The following is a 17,009-nucleotide window of genomic DNA, read 5'->3' as shown; positions in this document are numbered from 1 at the left end:
GGAATCCTTCCCCTGATGTGTTGCATCTTCCCATCCATTGTCCAGGAGTGCTCAGCTGCCATCAGTGGAATATGCCCACAACACTCAACTCTGCTCCGCCAGTGGACTCTCACCATTTTTATGTTTGTTTGGGTATCAACCACCACTATTCCTGGCCCAAAAAGAGGAATTGTCTGTTCCAGCCAATCCCTCTCCTCCTGCCCAGATTTTGGATGATCATCCCGCTTGGACTGTGTGGTGGATTGTGGATGCTCATCATTGTGGTTTTCAGTATCTGGTGGACTGGGAGGGCTATGGGCCTGAGGAGTGCCCCTGATTGTTGCGGGGTGTCATTTTGGATCCATCCCACCTGCGGGACTTCTATCATGCTTATCCGGATTGGCCTGGTAGGTCACCTGCGGGCTCTCATTTGTGGGGTTGGTGGGGGGGGGCTGTTATGCGCTGTCTTGGTGGCTGCTCTGTTCTGCCTTCCCCTCCGTTCTTGTGCGTTTCCAGGTGGCATGCCATAGAGCTGATTGCCTCACCTGATGCTCATCAATGACGGCTGTATTTAAACCCTGTTTCAGCACTTCCACCTTTGCCAGGACCTCAGTTATCGCTACCTTTTAGTAGAGGTTTCCTTGGTGCTTTGAACTGTGACTCAACCGTTTGTTCTCCTTTAGTGAACCTGCTTCCAGTCAGCTCCATGGGCAGCTGACTCCGGTCTGCTACCTCACTGCCTGCTCCGTTCCCTGGCTCTGGTTTCCAACAGCGTGACCTGCTGTGGTCTCATCTGGCTCCACCTCTCTGGTTCTGGCCTGACCTGGCTCCAGTTTCCAGTCACTTCCTCTGTTCTGGTCACCAGGCCTCCTTTGCACATTTCCAGATTCAGCTTGTATAATGCATTCTCCAATAAGTTGTATTTCGGTTTTTCTTCAGCTTAGCTCCCTGCTTTTGGTTCCTTTTTTCTGCCTATTGGGTTTAACCGTAACAATGTGTCCTTGTGAGTCATCACACATTCACAGATTTGTCGATTTGTATTTTTCATATCGCGTGACCTCATGAATTATCATGCCTTCACACATTTGTCAGTTTGCATTTTTAACATCACGTGTGTCCTCATGAATGTTGCGCTTTCAGACATTTGTATTTTTGACATCATGTTCTTGTGAATCATCGCACTTTCACACATTTGTCAGTTTGTATTTTTAACATTGCTTGTCCTCATGAATCATCACACATTCCTCAGTTTGTATTTTTAATATTGTGTGCCCTTGTGAATCTTAACACATTCAGATATTTGTCAATTTGTATTTTAATATAGCAGGTGTCCTCATGAATTATCGCACCTTCACACATTCATCAGTTTGTATTTTTAAAATCACGTGTCCTTGTGAATCATCATGTGTTCAGACATTCATCTTTTTATATTTTTAACAGTCCGTGTGTCTCCGTGAATCGTGTTGAGACATTCTTCAGTTTTTATTTTTAACATCACGTGTGTCGTCATAAATCATTGTGCATTTGTCAGTTTGCATTTTTATAGGAGATGTCCACGTGAATCATCACACCTTCACACATTCATCAGTTTGTGTTTATAACATCGTGTGTCCTCGTGAATCATCGCACCTTCACACATTCATCAGTTTGTGTTTATAACATCATGTGACCTCGTGAATCATCGCACCTTCACACATTTTTCAATTTGTATTGTTAATATTGCGTGTGTCCTTGTGAATCATTGTGTGTTCAGATATTCATCTTTTTATATTTTTAAAATTGCGTTTGTCCTCATCAGATTATATTTTTAGCATCGTGTATGTCCTCGTGAATCATCACACGTTCAGACACTTGTCACTTTGTATTTTTGATATTGGGTGTGTCCTTGGGAGTTATCACGTATTCAGACATTACTGTTTTTATTTTTAACATTGCATGTGTCCTCCTGAATCGTTGCACGTTCGTCATTCGTCAGTTTGTATTTTTACATCGCGTGTGTGCTCGTGAATCATCGCGCCTTCACACAGTTTGTATTTTGAAAATTGTGTGTCCATGTGAATCTTCCAGTGTTCAGACTTTCGTCAGTTCAGTATCACGTGTCCTCGTGAATCATCACACCTTCACACATTTCTCGGTTTGTCTTTGTTAATCTTCATGTGTTCACACATTCTTCAGTTTGTATTTTTAACATTGCGTGTCCTCGTGAATCTTCATGTATTCACACATTCCTCAGTTTGTATTTTTAACATTGCGTGTCCTCATGAATCTTCATGTATTCACACATTCCTCAGTTTGTATTTTTAACATTGCATGTCCTTGTGAATCATCATGTATTCACAAATTCGTCAATTTGTATTTTTCATACCATGTGTCCATGTGAATCTTCAAGTGTTCACACATTCCTCAGTTTGTATTTTTAACATCGCGTGTCCTTGTGAATCTTCATGTATTCACACATTCCTCAGTTTGTATTTTTAACATTGCGTGTCCTCGTGAATCTTCATGTATTCACACATTCCTCAGTTTGTATTTTTAACATTGCGTGTCCTCGTGAATCATCACGCCGTCACACATTTCTCGGTTTGTCTTGGTTAATCTTCATGTGTTCACACATTTGTCAATTTGTATTTTTCATATCATGTGTCCATGTGAATCTTCAAGTGTTCAGACTTTCATCAGTTTAATATCACGTGTCCTCGTGAATCATCACGCCTTCACACATTTCTCGGTTTGTCTATGTTAATCTTCATGTGTTCACACATTCTTCAGTTTGTATTTTTAACATTGCGTGTCCTCATGAATCTTCATGTATTCACACATTCCTCAATTTGTATTTTTAACATTGCGTGTCCTCGTGAATCTTCATGTGTTCACACATTCCTCAGTTTGTATTTTTAACATTGCGTGTCCTCGTGAATCTTCGTGTTCACACATTCCTCAGTTTGTATTTATAACATTGCGTCTCCTCGTGAATCATCATGTGTTCACACATTCGTCAATTTGTATTTTTCATATCACGTGTCCTCGTGAATCATCACGCCTTCACACATTTCTTCATTTGTCTTTGTTAATCTTCATGTGTTCACACATTCCTCAGTTCGTATTTTTAACATTGCGTGTCCATGTGAATCTTCATGTGTTCACACATTCCTCAGTTTGTATTTTTAATATTGCATGTCCTTGTGAATGTTTAGATGTTCACACATTCCTGAGTTTGTATTTTTAACATTGCATCTCCTCATGAATCATCTCGCCTTCACACATTTGTCAATTTGTATTTTTCATATCATGTGTCCATGTGAATCTTCAAGTGTTTACACATTCCTCAGTTTGTATTTTTAACATTGCGTGTCCTCGTGTATCTTCATGTGTTCACACATTCCTCAGTCTGTTTTTTTAACATTGCGTGTCCTTGTGAATCATCATGCATTCACACATTCGTCAATTTGTATTTGTCATATCATGTGACCATGTGAAACTTCAAGTGTTCAGACTTTCGTCAGTTTAATATCACGTGACCTCGTGAATCATCACGCCTTCACACATTTCTCGGTTTGTCTTTGTTATTAATCTTCATGTGTTCACACATTCTTCAGTTTGTATTTTTAACATTGCATGTCCTCATGAATCTTCATGTATTCACACACTCCTCAGTTTGTATTTTTAACATTGCGTGTCCCCGTGAATCTTCATGTGTTCACACATTCCTCAGTTTGTATTTTTTAACATTGCGTGTCCTCGTGAATCTTCATGTTTTCACACATTCTTCAGTTTGAATTTTTAACATTGCGTGTCCTCGTGAATCTTCATGTATTCCCACATTCCTCAGTTTGTATTTTTAACATTGTTTGTCTTCCTGAATCTTCATGTATTCACACTTTCCTCAGTTTGTATTTTTAACATTGCGTGTCCTTGTGAATCATCATGCGTTCACACATTCGTCAATTTGCATTTTTCATGTCATGTGTCCATGTGAATCTTCAAGTATTCAGACTTTCATCAGTTTAATATCACATGTCCTCGTGAATCATCTCGCCTTCACACATTGCTCGGTTTGTCTTTGTTAATCTTCATGTGTTCACACATTCTTCAGTTTGTATTTGTAACATTGCGTGTCCTCGTGAATCTTCATGTATTCACACATACCTCAGTTTGTATTTTTAACATTGCGTGTCCTCGTGAATCTTCATGTGTTCACACATTCCTCAGTTTGTATTTATAACATTGCGTGTCCCCATGAATCTTCATGTGTTCACACATTCCTCAGTTTGTATTTTTAACATTGCGTGTCCTCGTGAATCTTCATGTGTTTACACATTCCTCAGTTTGTATTTTTAACATTGTCTCCTCGTGAATCATCATGCGTTCACACATTCGTCAATTTGTATTTTTCATATCATGTGTCCATGTGAATCTTCAAGTGTTCAGACTTTCATCAGTTTAACATCACGTGTCCTCCTGAATCATCATGCCTTCACACATTTCGTTGTTTGTCTTTGTTAATCTTCATGTGTTCAAACATTCCTCAGTTTGTATTTTTAACATTGCGTGTCCTCATGAATCTTCATGTGTTCACACATTCCTCAGTTTGTATTTTTAAGATTGCGTGTCCCCGTGAATCTTCATGTGTTCACACATTCCTCAGTTTGTATTTTTAACATTGCATGTCCTCATGAATAATCACGCCTTCACACATTTGTCAATTTGTATTTTTCATATCATGTGTCCATGTGAATCTTCATGTGATCACACATTCTTCAGTTTGTATTTTTAACATTGCGTGTCTTCATGAATCATGAGTTCACACATTCGGCAATTTGTATTTTTCATATCATGTGTCCATGTGAATCTTCGTGTTCAGACTTTCATCAGTTTAATATGACGTGTCCTCGTGAATCATCACGCCTTCACACATTTCTTCGTTTGTCTTTGTTAATGTTCATGTGTTCACACATTCCTCAGTTTGTATTTTTAACATTGCGTGTCCCCGTGAATCTTCATGTGTTCACACATTCCTCAGTTTGTATTTTTAACATTGCATGTCCTTGTGAATGTTCAGATGTTCACACATTCCTGAGTTTGTATTTTTAACATTGCGTGTCTTCATGAATCATCATGAGTTCACACATTCGGCAATTTGTATTTTTCATATCATGTGTCCATGTGAAACTTCAAGTGTTCAGACTGTCGTCAGTTTAATATCACGTGTCCTCGTGAATAATCACGCCTTCACACATTTCTTGGTTTTCTTTGTTATTAATCTTCATGTGTTCACACATTCTTCAGTTTGTATTTTTAACATTGCGTGTCCTCATGAATCTTCATGTATTCACACATTCCTCAGTTTGTATTTGTAACATTGCGTGTCCTTGTGAATCTTCATGTGTTCACACATTCCTCAGTTTGTATTTTTAACATTGCGTGTCCCTGTGAATCTTAATGTGTTCACACATTCCTCAGTTTGTATTTTTAACATTGCGTGTCCTCGTGAATCTTCAAGTGTTAACACATTCCTTAGTTTGTATTTTTAACATTGCGTGTCCCCGTGAATCTTCATGTGTTCACACATTCCTCAGTTTGTATTTTTAACATTGCGTGTCCTCGTGAATCTTCATGTGTTCACACATTCTTCAGTTTGTATTTTTAACATTGCGTGTCCTCGTGAATCTTCATGTATTCACACATTCCTCAGTTTGTATTTTTAACGTTGTTTGTCTTTATGAATCTTCATGTATTCACACTTTCCTCAGTTTGCATTTTTAACATTGCGTGTCTTCATGAATCATCATGCGTTCACACATTCGTCAATTTGTATTTTTCATATCATGTGTCCATGTGAACCTTCAAGTTTTCAGACTTTCATCAGTTTAATATGACGTGTCCTCGTGAATCATCACGCCTTCACACATTTCTTCGTTTGTCTTTGTTAATCTTCATGTGTTCACACATTCCTCAGTTTGTATTTTTAACATTGCGTGTCCTCGTGAATCTTCATGTGTTGACACATTCCTCAGTTTGTATTTTTAACATTGCGTGTCCTCTTGAATCATCATGCGTTCACACATTTGTCAATTTGTATTTTTCATGTCATGTGTCCATGTGAATCTTCAAGTGTTCACACATTCCTCAGTTTGTATTTTTAACATTGCGTGTCCTCGTGAATCTTCATGTATTCACACATTCCTCAGTTTGTATTTTTAACATTGCGTGTCCTCGTGAATCTTCATGCGTTCACACATTCCTCAGTTTGTTTTTTTAACATTGCATGTCCTTGTGAATCATCATGCGTTCACACATTCGTCAATTTGTATTTATCATATCATGTGTCCATGTGAAACTTCAAGTGTTCAGACTTTTGTCAGTTTAATATCACGTGTCCTCGTGAATAATCACGCCTTCACACATTTCTCGGTTTGTCTTTGTTATTAATCTTCATGTGTTCACACATTCTTCAGTTTGTATTTTTAACATTGCGTGTCCTCATGAATCTTCATGTATTCACACATTCCTCAGTTTGTATTTGTATCATTGCGTGTCCTTGTGAATCTTCATGTGTTCACACATTCCTCAGTTTGTATTTTTAACATTGCATGTCCCCGTGAATCTTCATGTGTTCACACATTCCTCAGTTTGTATTTTTAACATTGCGTGTCTGTTGTGAAAGTGTAGGAACACGGACCCACAACAGGGGGCGCAAATGAACGGACAATGGAGAAGGTAAATAACAAGTTTTACTGTTGTGAAACGAGCACAACCAATACAACAATCAACAATTTGGGGTTAAGCCGAATTCTGCTGGTGTCGTGTGGGCAGGCTCGAAGGCAGGAGACGTCCGTCCAAGTCGAACCGGAACCACCCAGATCTCCTCTGCCACCGAACCCTGGAAGTACTGGAACCGCCAAGTCCCGAATTCCCAGGTGGCCACTGCCTCCGCTCGTCGGATCCGGTACTGCTGGCAAGAGAGAGCAACAAACACACAGGTGTGGATGCGGCTGCACCCAGTAACACGGAGAGGGGAGAAGCCGCCTCCACCTCTCGTCACAATAAAGCAGGAAGGTGAGTACTTATCCAAGCAATCGGCTTTCGGTAGTCAGCTGTCCTGAAAGGTTTAACAAGTATTATCAGATAACACAGAATATGCTGCAGAGAAGGTTACCTCTATCTCAAGGCGATATCTCGGCACTGAGGTGGAGACGCCGTCCTGCTGATATACCTCCGTGCTGAGTGGAACAGCTGTGTCCAGTGATGGGTGACAGCTGTCACCCTGGCTGCTCTCGTGAGGCGGCAGCGCCCTCTGGTGCCTGGAGCCCGCACTCCAGGCAGGGCGCCCTCTGGTGGTGGTGGGCCAGCAGTACCTCCTCTTCAGCGGCCCACACAACAGTGTCCTCGTGAATCTTCGTGTTCACACATTCTTCAGTTTGTATTTTTAACATTGCGTGTCCTCGTGAGTCTTCATGTATTCACACATTCCTCAGTTTGTATTTTTAACATTGTCTTCATGAATCTTCATGTGTTCACACATTCCTCAGTTTGTATTTTTAACATTGCGTGTCCTCGTGAATCTTCATGTGTTCACACATTCTTCAGTTTGTATTTTTAACATTGCGTGTCTTCATGAATCATGAGTTCACACATTCGGCAATTTGTATTTTTCATATCATGTGTCCATGTGAATCTTCATGTTCAGACTTTCATCAGTTTAATATGACGTGTCCTCGTGAATCATCACGCCTTCACACATTTCTTTGTTTGTCTTTGTTAATGTTCATGTGTTCACACATTCCTCAGTTTGTATTTTTAACATTGCGTGTCCCCGTGAATCTTCGTGTTCACACATTCCTCAGTTTGTATTTTTAACATTGCATGTCCTTGTGAATGTTCAGATGTTCACACATTCCTGAGTTTGTATTTTTAACATTGCGTGTCTTCATGAATCATCATGAGTTCACACATTCGGCAATTTGTATTTTTCATATCATGTGTCCATGTGAAACTTCAAGTGTTCAGACTTTCGTCAGTTTAATATCACGTGTCCTCGTGAATAATCACGCCTTCACACATTTCTCGGTTTGTCTTTGTTATTAATCTTCATGTGTTCACACATTCTTCAGTTTGTATTTTTAACATTGCGTGTCCTCATGAATCTTCATGTATTCACACATTCCTCAGTTTGTATTTGTAACATTGCGTGTCCTTGTGAATCTTCATGTGTTCACACATTCCTCAGTTTGTATTTTTAACATTGCGTGTCCCCGTGAATCTTCATGTGTTCACACATTCCTCAGTTTGTATTTTTAACATTGCGTGTCCTCGTGAATCTTCGTGTTCACACATTCTTCAGTTTGTATTTTTAACATTGCGTGTCCTCATGAATCTTCATGTATTCACACATTCCTCAGTTTGTATTTTTAACATTGCGTGTCCCCGTGAATCTTCGTGTTCGCACATTCCTCAGTTTGTATTTTTAACATTGCGTGTCCTTGTGAATCTTCGTGTTCGCACATTCTTCAGTTTGTATTTTTAACATTGCGTGTCCTCGTGAGTCTTCATGTATTCACACATTCCTCAGTTTGTATTTTTAACATTGTCTTCATGAATCTTCATGTATTCACACTTTCCTCAGTTTGTATTTTTAACATTGAGTGTCCTCGTGAATCTTCATGTATTCACACATTTCTTGGTTTGTCTTTGTTAATCTTCATGTGTTCAAACATTCCTCAGTTTGTATTTTTAACATTGCGTGTCCTCGTGAATCTTCATGTGTTCACACATTCCTCAGTTTGTATTTTTAACATTGCGTGTCCCTGTGAATCTTCATGTATTCACACATTCTTCAGTTTGTATTTTTAACATTGCATGTCCTTCTGAATGTTCAGATGTTCACACATTCCTGAGTTTGTATTTTTAACATTGCATGTCTTCATGAATCATCATGCGTTCACACATTCGTCAATTTGTATTTTTCATATCATGTGTCCATGTGAATCTTCAAGTTTTCAGACTTTCATCAGTTTAATATGACGTGTCCTCGTGAATCATCACGCCTTCACACATTTCTTCGTTTGTCTTTGTTAATGTTCATGTGTTCACACATTCCTCAGTTTGTATTTTTAACATTGCGTGTCCTCGTGAATCTTCATGTGTTGACACATTCCTCAGTTTGTATTTTTAACATTGCGTGTCCTCGTGAATCATCATGCGTTCACACATGTGTCAATTTGTATTTTTCATATCATGTGTCCATGTGAATCTTCAAGTGTTCACACATTCCTCAGTTTGTATTTTTAACATTGCGTGTCCTCGTGAATCTTCATGTATTCACACATTCCTCAGTTTGTATTTTTAACATTGTGTGTCCTCGTGAATCTTCATGTATTCACACATTCCTCAATTTGTATTTTTAACATTGCGTGTCCTTGTGAATCTTCATGTGTTAACTCATTCCTCAGTTTGTATTTTTAACAATGCGTGTCCTCGTGAATCTTCATGTATTCACACATTTCTCGGTTTGTCTTTGGTAATCTTTGTGTTCACACATTCTTCAGTTTGTATTTTTAACATTGCGTGTCCTCGTGAATCTTCATGTATTCACACATTCCTCAGTTTGTATTTTTAACATTGCGTGTCCTCGTGAATCTTCATGTATTCACACATTTCTCGGTTTGTCTTTATTACTCTTCATGTGTTCACACATTCTTCAGTTTGTGTTTTTAACATTGCGTGTCCTCATGAATCTTCATGTATTCACACATTCTTCAGTTTGTATTTTTAACATTGCGTGTCCTTGTGAATCATCATGCGTTCACACATTTGTCAATTTGTATTTTTCATATCATGTGTCCATGTGAATCTTCAAGTGTTCAGACTTTCGTCAGTTTAATATCACATGTCCTCGTGAATCATCACGCCTTCACACATTTCTCGGTTTGTCTTTGTTAATCTTTGTGTTCACACATTCTTCAGTTTGTATTTTTAACATTGCGTGTCCTCGTGAATCTTCATGTATTCACACATTCCTCAGTTTGTATTTTTAACATTGCGTGTCCTCGTGAATCTTCATGTGTTCACACATTCCTCAGTTTGTATTTTTTACATTGCGTGTCCTCGTGAATCTTCATGTATTCACACATTTCTCGGTTTGTCTTTGTTAATTTTTGTGTTCACACATTCTTCAGTTTGTATTTTTAACATTGCGTGTCCTCATGAATCTTCATGTATTCACACATTCCTCAGTTTGTATTTTTAACATTGCGTGTCCTTGTGAATCATCATGCGTTCACACATTCATCAATTTGTATTTTTAACATTGCGTTTCCCTGTGAATCTTCATGTGTTCACACATTCCTCAGTTTGTATTTTTAACATTGCGTTTCCCTGTGAATCTTCATGTGTTCACACATTCCTCAGTTTGTATTTTTAACATTGCGTTTCCCTGTGAATCTTCATGTGTTCACACATTCCTCAGTTTGTATTTTTAACATTGCGTTTCCCTGTGAATCTTCATGTGTTCACACATTCCTCAGTTTGTATTTTTAACATTGCATGTCCTCGTGAATCATCATGCGTTCACACATTCATCAATTTGTATTTTTCATATCATGTGTCCTTGTGAGTCATCACGTGTGCACACATTCATCAGTTTGTGTTTTTAACATTGTGTGTGTTCTCCTGAATGACTGTGTGTTCAGACATTCATCAGTTTGTTCTAATTGGTTGTTGTCATGCTGCTCCACCAGTCCATGACGTGCCAGTTCCGGGTTCCAGTATTTTTTGCTGCCACTTACTAAGGCTTTCATTGTGGTTGTTTGCTTGAATATTTGAACAGTCTTGTTGGTTTTAAGGGTTGGGGTTAAACCATGCTGACTTCAGGTCAGAATCTGCTGCTGAGCTGCCAAACTGAAATTCTGCTGCCAGAGATAGCATATCACAAGTACCACAAAGTACTTTATTCATAGTACTGTTACACAGCGTAAGTATCACACAGAGCTGTGAGGAAGCACAGAATAAAGTACTTTGAAGCTCCTGTAGCTTCCACACTTTGGAGCCTCAAGAAAACAGGAAAACATGAGAGGAAAAAGGAGTGTGATGACCAAGGTTCCACAGAACAAACTGTACTCACACCATGCAGGCTGTATGGAGGTGTTCCTCAAGGGAGCTTCCCACTACTCCTAGGGTCCACTTATCGTACGACCCACTAGTTGTTGTCCTAGTATTAAGGAGAGCATGTTGAAGTTCTTTTTACATTTATGGTAGGCAACATGTTGCACGTGAAACTTTGTGAATGTTACAAATACAAACTGATGAATGTGTGAACACATGAATACAAACTGAGTAATGTGTGAACACATGAAGATTCACGAGGACACGCAATGTTAAAAATACAAACTGAGGCAATGTAGATTATGCAATGTTGGAAAAGCGTGTCAGTAGGGCAGAGCAGTGTCATTTCAACCCCTGCGCAGGATTTGACCGCTTTCGGGGACAGCCTGCACAACATAAACATAGCATCATTTCTAACGGATAAATGGTGTACTGTTTTGTTGTTGGCTGTAATCACCGAAGCAGTTGCGAAAAATGCAGGGGTTTTTTTTTTTTGGCTCCCAGTGGAGAAGGAAAGACAAGGCAAATGAGAGAGGTCATGTCGGTAAGTTTTGGCCTACACACCTAGCCAGGGTTGTGTGTGAGTTTGTTCATTCAGTGACTGTCGCAGATCAGAACATGGCTATGTGTACGCACGCCTATGAACGTGGCAGAAGTGTAGCAGAGTGCCGTCATGACACCTGAGCTTTTATTTCATAGCACCCTTATAAAAATACTAAGCTATCCTAAACCACATGCAGAACAAGTTCCTGGAGCTGCCACTGTCTGGGTGACTTCGACCACCAGAAGCTGATGCTTTTTAGCAATGCTAGTGCTGACCGGAAATATTTACTGAAAAATTTGTCTGAAAGCCCTAAATGAGATGGTGAGGTTTTTAGCCATGCTAATGCTGCCCAGAAGCATTTACTGAAAAATAAGTCTGAAGGATCTAAATGACATGATGAGATGCAGAAAAGCTTTTCTCATTCATGTCCGCAACATATTAAAGTTTTTTCATGTGTTTTCCTTTAAATTCCTTTTTAAACTGCTTTTCTCTCCATTTAAAGATATTGGGTTTTGCATCTGGACCTTTGAAATGTTCTCTGGCCTTTTTTATGTTGATGTTTCTTCCATGTTTGTTTCGTTTAGATTAATTTCCTGTTTCTGGCCTTGTGCTTTCACATGTTTCTGCACTTCTGCCTTTGTTTGTTTGGTTGCTTATTTCACCTCATTAATAGATTGTGTAGGTTTGTCCTACTCTCTATCTGTATATTTCCCAGTGATTTTCCCAGTGATTTTGCCTGTGTTTTAGAGACCTTTTGCTGCTGTTTAGACTTCCTTAGATCCTGGTATGATAAGTCTCAGTGTACTGACATATTACCTGTTTGTTTTTTGTTTGTTTTTTTCACAGATGCTGTACGACACTGTCATGGTGAATAAAGAGCTAAGTCAGAAGGAGAGACTCTCAATTTACCAGTCGATTTCTGGTCATGAACTTTGGGTAATGACCAAAAGAACAAGGTCGCAGAAGCGTCAGAAATGAGGTTCCTCCCTCTGGCATCTGGGCTCACACTCCTCTACAGGGTGAGACGCTGGATTATCTGGGAGGGATCGCATTGAAAGGAGCCAGCTGAGGTGATTCAGACATCTAGTGTGGATGGCCCCTGGTTGTCTCCCCAGGGAGGTCTTCCTAGCACCACCACCTGAGGAGGCAATAGACCCAAGACACACTGGAAGCATTATATTTCTCAGCTCACTTGGAAACACCCAACACAACCCAGGCCCGGGTAAGCATCAGAAAATAAATGAATGAATGTTTTTGGACAACCTTTGCTGCTCCCAAAGAAAGATGGTTTCTTGTTAGACTTTTCATCCGTGTGCCTGTTTGTATGCAGTTTTAAAACTATACTTTTTTTGTCTGTGGGACAATAAACCTGCTTTTACCTTCCGTCATTGTGTTTCTCTGCATTGGGGTCCTCTGCCAAAACCATTGCAACAGAGCACAATAAATCAAGGCCCTTAAACTTCATTAAACACAGTTTTGTGAGAATGAACTAATCCACTGTTACTGTCACTAATATTTAAAATCCTTTCAGTTCATGCAGACCATCAGGGCCCCTTAAAAACAAATCAGGGCGAGTCACGGCGGAACACATCGTATGAGCGAACCATAAAAACATCGAGCCGACAGGCAGGCGTGCACGAACCCACCACGATGGTATTGTGCACGTCAGGGTGTCATGTGAGCAGGAACACAGTGCGAGCAGCTGGGACGTGTTTCACCACATTGCACTGCTCATGTGGAGAAAAATAAAATAAAAGCCAACTGTATAATTAGTGACTATCACTGGGTTGATATAAATAATAAATTAAAGGGGACGTAATACAGAACCCCGCGGTTAAACAACCCTGGTTAAATAGATGGGGTGCACAAACAGATGTAGCAACAGGTGTACGAGGCGTTTGCAGGCAGCTACGATTTTACACGTATCATATGCATATGTAGCAGGAATCATATGCAAATATGATTCCTGCTTCATGCGCACTTCATGCACAATTTGACCACATTAGTATTATGTGTGAAGGGGCCCTTACTGATGTCACCTGCATGTATTTGGACTTCAGATAGACTACATACAAAATACAAATTTAAAATCTATCAAATTTATTGATTTGTATAGTGCCAACTCATGATAAAATTGCCTCAAGGCACTTCACACAACACAACACAGAAGAAAACAGACGAAAATGAATTAAAAGATCTAAAACATAATAAAAGCAAAACCACCAGGTACAAGAATAAAAACACATAATAACACAATATACTAGTGGTAAAACAAGGAGAACAAATGAGTATTTAGTCTGGATATAAATGTCTCCACAGTATCTGACTGCCTTATGTGCAGGTCATTCCACAGCACAAGAAAAAACCCTCTGTGACTGGCAGACTTTTTATTCACCCTGGGAACACAGAGAAGTCCTGCAACCTGCGAACGCATTACCCGAGCCGGTACATAGGGCTTAACCAGGTCAGCCAGGTAGGGAGGTGCCAGTCCATGAACAATTTTATAGGCCAGTAATAGATCTTAACTTCCAATCTCACAGCGGCAGGAAACCAGTGAAGAGACATCAAAATGGGCGTAATATGGTCAAACTTTCTGCCTTCTGTCAAAGGTCTGGCTGCAGCATTTTGAACCAGTTGAAGACCCCTAATGCTGGACTGTGGTAAACCAGAAAATAGAACATTGCAGTCTAGAAGAGACAAACACATGGATCAGGGTCTCAGCATCAACCATAGACAGGATGGGACGAATGTTTGCTATATTTTGGAGATTGAAGAAAGCAGTTCTCGTAATGTCTCTAATGTGGAGATCAAAAGACAACGCAGGATCAAAAATTACCCCAAGTTTCCTCACTTTGTCCGTATGATGTATAACACGTGAACCTAAAGTAAGCACTAGCTGGTCAAATTGATGATTGATGATTGATGATGCAAATGCATCGCTGGACCAAGAACCATCATTTCAGTCTTATCAGAGTTTAAAAGTAGGACGTTACTAGACATCCAGCTTCTTGCTGATACAAGACAATCTTCTAAAGATTTTATGTGGATGAGATTACCAGCAGTTATCGGCATGTATAACTGAGTATCATAAGCATAGCAATGAAAGGCAATCCCAAAACGCCCAAGGGGTGCCACATAAAAGGAAAAAAGCAGAGAGCCCAAGACAGACCCCTGTGGAACCCCAAAATTCATGTCACTAAGGTTAGAGGTAGTGTTTTTATGCAAACACAGTGAGACTAACTGGACTGGACAAGTAAGACCAACCACGCAAGGGCACTTCCAGTAATCCCAAAATGATTCTCCAGCCTATCGAGTAAAATATGATGATCCACGGTGTCAAACGCAGCACTGAGATCTAACAGCACCAATGCCGTAGTGGTGTCCGAGTCCATTGCTTGCAGAAGGTCATTCACTACTTTAGTGAGCACTGTCTCTGTGGAGTGATATTTTCTAAAAGCAGACTTTAATGGCTCAAAAAGATTACACTGACTTCTTGAATACATTCATTTGTGGGCAGAGGTGCATTTTTTTTTTTTTTTTTTACAGGATGCGGAAGGTCCCAGTCATTACAGTTGTGTTGCTTCCTGTTTTGCTGTATGAAGCCTGAAGCAAATGACGTCTTTGGAACCAGGTTTCGCTGGAGGATCCTTGAGATCCACTGGAGTGGTTTTGTTTCAAGTAAAAAGTTACTTCAGCAGACCCAGATGAGGAATTCAAACCTGGAAAGTGATGGAATGTTGGTTACAGCACTATGGCTAACGTGGAAGTTTTTCCTGAACAGGATCCAGAATGTCTCAGTGCTGATGTTCCCAGAAACTGTGTCCCCTGGTTGCAGCAGCTGGGTACATTCAGAAGATGGGGATGGACCATTGTTCTGTCTGGATAACTGCCACCGTGGGCGCCGGAACATGTGTTTGATATTATGGTGGCTTCTTGCCACATTTTATTGAGTAATTACAGAGACACACTATCAACGGTCAACATGACCTCAGGGAGAGTTCTGACCGGTGCGTCCCTTATTGCACTTCAGAGGGTGATGATGATAAGCTGTCAGTGATGACTGATGGGAGGACATGTGGTGAGAAAACAGCAAGCACCAGTAGAAAGAAATGATTGTGACAGCTCGTATAATTGGCTGGTCTCTCCTTAGGGGGGAGGAGCCTGTGGCAACAAAACACTCCAGTTTCCTCAGATGACTTCAGATCCTCCACAACTTTAGATCAGGAGACAAATTCACCAAAAAGAAGCCATGCTGTCACAGTGAGTTTATTCTGATTCTCTTTATTAAATTAAACTTTTCTCATTGACTCTCTTCATGAAATTAATCTTCCTTATTTTCTCTGATTTTCTTTATCAAATTAAACTTTTCTCATTTGTCCAAGGGAATCCGACTGTTTAATTAAAACAAAGCATTGCCCTATACATTATGCACACCGTGACCACCTCAGCGTAAAAACACAATGTTTTGCATGCACGCAGCTTGATTGCTGCGTGCATGCAAAACATAATACGAGTGATCCCCCAGTCAGAGGTGGTCAATGTGGCACGGGAAAGGGAAGTCTGGGGTCCCCTGCTGGAGCTGTTGCCCCCATGATCCAAACTTGGAAAAGCGGTTGAAGATGAGTGATGATGAGTCTCATTTACTGTGACTCTATTACACTAATCTTTTTCTTCTTTTTTTTTTTTTTTGTTTCTCTATGTTAAACTAAGCTTTTCTCATTGACTTTGATTCTCTATTAAATTAACTTTGATTTTTGTTATTCACTCTGATTCTCTTTATTAAACTAGTTTTCTCATTTGCTCTGATTCTCTTTATGAAATTAAACTTTTGTCATTTATTCTGTTTCACTTTGTTAAACTAAACATAGCTCATACTGCCATAGTATGGAACTATGCTTTCTATCTTTTTAAATTCATTTTATTCGTAATGGTCTCGGTCTCTGCCTCAACTTTATCTAAATTCTGGGTCTGTTACTGAAGCTTAGGGCTACTGGCCGGTGATCACCTTAGTATTTTCTATGCTTTCCTGTCGAATTAATGTTGATGAATTATACCTTAGGTGTTTTTTTTTCCGGCTGACTGGTTCTGCTCTTTTTCTCTCTGTCCGAGGTGCAGAGGGCAATGCACAGGAATGGCGTCTGTGGACAACAGGATGCTGGCCGTGAGATGCCATGCCTGAAGCTGATGCAGCAAATGTTGATTTCCTGTTTTCTGTTTCTACAGCTTTGTAAAAACCTTGTAACTGTTAGAATGACCTCAGCAGACCTTACTCATGTGAAGCACCTTGAGGCAGCTTTGAATCATTTTACTGTTATTGTTAAATTACTCTCATAATTATTTGAGAACCACTTTCACAGTTTGAGCTTGTTATGTTCTCACATGTTTC

General features: G+C 39.8%; 1 long non-coding RNA gene across 1 annotated transcript; it reads right to left on the bottom strand.

The window, feature by feature from the left end:
- Positions 1 to 791: 791 nt before the first annotated feature.
- LOC117513220 lies at positions 792 to 15,890 on the bottom strand. The gene is made up of 4 exons (XR_004561488.1): positions 15,821 to 15,890; positions 15,194 to 15,203; positions 8,592 to 8,597; positions 792 to 802 (listed from the first exon to the last, which is right to left on the bottom strand). It is a non-coding gene; the product is annotated as an uncharacterized LOC117513220 (long non-coding RNA).
- Positions 15,891 to 17,009: the final 1,119 nt, after the last annotated feature.

The sequence above is a fragment of the Thalassophryne amazonica genome, chromosome 7 (genome assembly GCF_902500255.1).
Source record: "Thalassophryne amazonica chromosome 7, fThaAma1.1, whole genome shotgun sequence".
Classification (NCBI taxonomy): Eukaryota; Metazoa; Chordata; class Actinopteri; order Batrachoidiformes; family Batrachoididae; genus Thalassophryne; species Thalassophryne amazonica.
This window is presented reverse-complemented; position numbering and strand designations above follow the sequence as displayed.